This window comes from Ipomoea nil, unplaced genomic scaffold (assembly GCF_001879475.1).
Source record: "Ipomoea nil cultivar Tokyo-kokei standard unplaced genomic scaffold, Asagao_1.1 scaffold2488, whole genome shotgun sequence".
NCBI classification, from domain to species: Eukaryota; Viridiplantae; Streptophyta; class Magnoliopsida; order Solanales; family Convolvulaceae; genus Ipomoea; species Ipomoea nil.
Genome location: NW_017618916.1, coordinates 110622 through 115000, shown reverse-complemented (window position 1 = coordinate 115000; position 4379 = coordinate 110622). Strand labels below are relative to the sequence as shown.

At 50.8% G+C, this 4379-nt stretch overlaps 1 long non-coding RNA gene across 1 annotated transcript in view; it reads right to left on the bottom strand.

Moving 5' to 3' along the window:
• LOC109153475 overlaps positions 1 to 2469 on the bottom strand; it is a 7322-nt gene extending 4853 nt beyond the window's left edge. The window contains exons 1-2 of the long non-coding RNA XR_002049510.1: positions 2447 to 2469; positions 1632 to 1633 (exon numbers count right to left, since the gene is read on the bottom strand). This is a non-coding gene — a long non-coding RNA (uncharacterized LOC109153475). The remainder of the gene's footprint in view (positions 1 to 1631; positions 1634 to 2446) is intronic.
• Between the last annotated feature and the right edge of the window lie 1910 nt (positions 2470 to 4379).

The following is a 4379-nucleotide window of genomic DNA, read 5'->3' as shown; positions in this document are numbered from 1 at the left end:
GGCCCAACGGATAAGTGGGCTAACCTCATTGGTTAGACTCTCGGTGGTCGGCCTCAAAACATAGGTGGGCTGACCGCCCAAGGTCTGAACGCTAAGTGGTCGGCCCAACGGATAAGTGGGCTAACCTCCTTGGTTAGACTGTCGGTGGTCGGCCTCAAAACTATGTGGGCTGACCGCCCAAGGTCCGAACGCTAAGTGGTTGGCCCAACAGATAAGTGGGCTGACCTCCTTGGTTAGACTCTCGACAGTAGGCCTTAAACCGAGTGGACTATCCTTCCTGATTTTAAAACTCGTGGGCTTACTTCATCACAGGCCGGGTCATGGCGCCCCGAGCCCACACGTTGCGACTCGTCCGGACACAAAACCCTACGCCCTACTTTTTGCCATTTGGGTAAAACCCTAAACGTCTCTTCCAAGCTGTTGTTCCGTCTTCCGAGACGTATTAAATTCCCTTGTACCATCAGGTCACTTCACATCAACCGTCACCTTCCCCTCACCGTTGGATCTCAGCCACGTGTCCCCATTTGAGGCCTTCTTCCCTTTTTTACAAAACTCCTTTCCCTCCAACGATCTTTATTCATTTTTACCATCTTCAGCTCTCCCTTTACTCTTCTTCACACTCTAGCTTCTCCGACGTCTTTTTGAGATTTTCCTCCGTCCAACCCCCGACGTGCTTCTCAGGTTGGTGCCTCCTTCCTTTTTACTATGTCTTCCCCTTCTCATTCTTCCTCTCTCCGCGTAGAGGGGCTTCGTCTAGCCCACATTCCCATTCTTCTTCTTAACCTGGTCCTCGTAACGAGGAGGCTGCCACCCCATTGAGTCCGGCTCCGCTTACGACGGTTGCCGCCCTTCTCGACGATGTCTGTCGGGCTCCCGGTGTTTTGGAGCCTTTGGACCTTCCCATCAAATGTTTCTCACAAATGGAGGAACAAGATTATGAAACCACCCGTTTCCTCATGGGTGCATCGGCGGAGATTATAAATCCTGGGGATCGCGACGTCTTTGACCCGCTGGAGGGCTTTGTGGGGATCCATTTACACTCTGTCTGTTTCGGTTTTCGAGTCCTGCCTCATCCTTTCCTTTCACTTTTCTTCCGCTATTTCAACTCTGTTCTTGGGCAACTTGTTCCAAATTCCCACCGACTCCTCGTATGCATGCTTCCTGACCCTCTGTCATTGGACGGGATATGAACCTACTATAGACCTGTTTCGGTGAATATACGTCGTGGCCAAAGTCAGTCCTCATTCTCGGGGTTTCGTTCAAGTATCCCATCGTGCGGGCTACATATTGTTCAAGATTCGGTAAAAAATTAGAAGCCCTAATTTTTCTTCGTCCGGCCTACTCCTCCTCTTTGTCCCTTCGATTTTCCTACCGCGTGGCCCTCCACCCTCTTTAAGTTGAACACTCGGCGACCTCGCTACATTGCCGAGGTGATTAGGGCTTCCGACACCTTGAAGGAGCTGGAGCCTATGTGCGTATTCTTTTGGTCTCGCCTGCGTGCCTTGGAAAAAGCGGGCCTTCTACCTGCTAGGGCGGCCACCACAGGTAGCTTGAAGCAACCCTTCCTTGCCTATATCTTCCCACGATGCTTTAATTGACCTCTTTTCCATTTTCTTTGCGCAGGTAACCACGACTCGGCCTCTGACACCTCTTTTGACGAGGCCGACCCCGACGTTCCCATGGACTGCCGTGCAGCCAAGTTGCGCCGCCGAGTCGTTAATCGCTCAATCAGTACCCCTCAAGCTTCGACTTCACTTCTTCCTGCCGCTCCTATCGTTGTTCGTCCACGACCGTCTTCCTCCGAACCGCTGGTCGACCTCTCGACTTCTCCCGAGGCTTTTCCGACTCGTACTCCGACTCTTTCTGCGACGAGTCCCAGCTCGAAACGACCCATGGAGTCGTCCGAGGCACCTCACCCTAAGAAGATTTGCCTGGGTCTTGATTTCGACCCCGACTCGCAGATATGGAAGGGAGTTTTTCCTGTCAAGTCCTGGGCGGAGACTGTGATTTTCTCCAAAGACGCCGAGTCAGCCGCAAGCTCTCAGAGGATTCGCTTCTTGAAGGCTCCATTCTTCACTCCTACCCGGTAAGCCAATCTTATGAACTTCTTCTTTTGATCTTTCCATATACACTTCTGACACTTCTTCCTTCTTTTTAGAATATTTCCTTTGAGTTAGAACTAAGGAAACGGATACAAACTCTGAAGGCCAGCGCCGTAGCCCTTCACTCCCGAATCCTCTAAGAGCGTGAGGGCCGAGTGCAGGACCAGGACGCTTTCACTAAGGAGAAGGAGGACTTTCTGGAGGAGAAGGGAAAGCAGTCGGCTGAAATCTCCAAGCTGACCCAGCTTCTCGAGGAGGAGAAGAAGAAGGTGGATGCTGCCGTGTCCGACTACAAGGGGTTGGCTGCGTTCAAGGTGGATGCCCTCGCTGAAGCACATGCCCACTTGGAAGAGCTCGGGAAGAAGTGGTTGACGACGCCTGCGGGCGACAACTACCTGGTCGAGCTGGGCGAGCGTGACTATCTCCTCGGCTACAGATATGCTCAGCACAAGCTTTATGACGCTTTGCTGTCTCGCAACTCTTCCTTTACCCCTGAGGGCTGGGGTCTAGAGCCACGCGTAGCTTCTCCTCAAGGGCCCGCGACTACTGAAGCTAACACCCCTCAAATTGCGCAGGTTCAAGTTATCACTGAGGTCGCCAGCACGGCTTTGCCGGTGGACGAATCCATCGGTCAGGAGGAGTAGTTGACCGGCGAGGCGCTTCATCAATTAGAGGTACCTTCTTCCACTCTCTCTACTAGACCATCGGTGGGTGAGAAAAATGAAGGCCCTGACCATGCCGCTGTCGCGTCCCCCTCTACTTAATAGTTTTTATCTGCTTTCCTTTCTTCTCTTTTTTTTTTTTTTTTTTTTTTTTTTTGGAACTTGCTTATATAAGAACGCATTTTCGATTATCGTCTGATTTGTCTTTACTCACTCGAATGCCCCTTTTTTCTTGACTTCCAAACTTTTAAGGGTCAAGACCCTTCCGCTCCATGCGCGAGTCCTTTATTAGGGACGCCCTTCGAGTCTTCCCCGACTCGACCGAGTCCCTCAGTCGAGGCGTCTCTTAGCTGTAGCTTTTCTTTCTCAGAAACTTCTAAGGGTTTGGACCCTAGTTTCTATCTTTACTCGCCTGAGTCCCTCAGTTGAGGCGACTCTCGGCTGTAGCTTTTCTTTCTCAAATACTTCTAAGGGTTTGGACCTTGGTTTCTTTCTTTACTCGCTAGAGTCCCTTAGTCGAGGCAACTCTCGGCTGTAGCTTTTCTTAAAATTTTCTAAGGGTCTGGACCCTTGCCTATTTTTTATTTTATTTTATTTTATTTTATTTTTTTTTATTGGTGTGAGCGGAGCTCGCCCTGAGCTATCCCTCGGGATCCGTGGTGAACCCCATTCGGCCTACTGAGCGATCCTTCACCGATTACGTGTCGGCCAACTCCGTGTCCGTCGCGTGTTAGCCGACTCCACGACTACTGCGTGTTGGTCGACTCCGTGACTATGGAGTGTCAGCCAACTCTACAGTTTGCGCTTGAGATTCGCTTTTCGTACCACTCGGCCTATTCTGCGAGCCCTCCTCGACCTGTCTGAGCCCCTCAGTCGAGGCGGATCTCGACCGTAGTCTTATTACTAAAGAACTTTCACATGCCCGAGTCCCTCAGTCGAGGTGGCTCTCGGCGGTGATCCTTTCTGAAATTTTCTAAGGGTTTGGACCCTTGCACTTCTTCTCTTTTTTTTTTTTTTGTTAGATGGCCCTCTAGTCTTCTCTATAGGGAATCAACAGCATTCAAAGTAAACGCGCGACATCCTTTATTAAAATTTCAAAAAGGGCAGGGGTACACTAGAATCTAACCTTTTACTGGTAGTATTTCTCTAAGTGAACCGCGTTCCAAGTTCGATCAATGAGCCTTCCCTCCAACGTCTCCAGCTTATTAGTGCCTGCCTGGACAATTGCCGCAACTCGGTATGGGCCTTCCCATTTGATTGCAAACTTGTCCCCTTCAGTCGGTCAGCTAGCTTGCCTATCTCTCAAGACCAGGTCCCCTACTTGGAACTGTCGGATCCGAGTCCGTTTGTCCCGGTATCTCTTGACGGATTGTTGATACTCCATCCTTGCATGTGCCGTCTCTCTTCTTTCTTCCAAAAAATTCTTCTCGATCTGAAGGTTTTCCTCATTCTCTTCGTCCGAGTAGTGGAGGACTCGGTGCATGGGTTCTACGACTTCCAACGAGACCTTGCCTCAAAACCATAGGCCAGCGAGAAAGGACTCTCGCCCGTGGCCCGCCTTTGAGTGGTCCGATATGCCCACAACACTTGGTCCAATTCGCTAGCCCAATTTCCT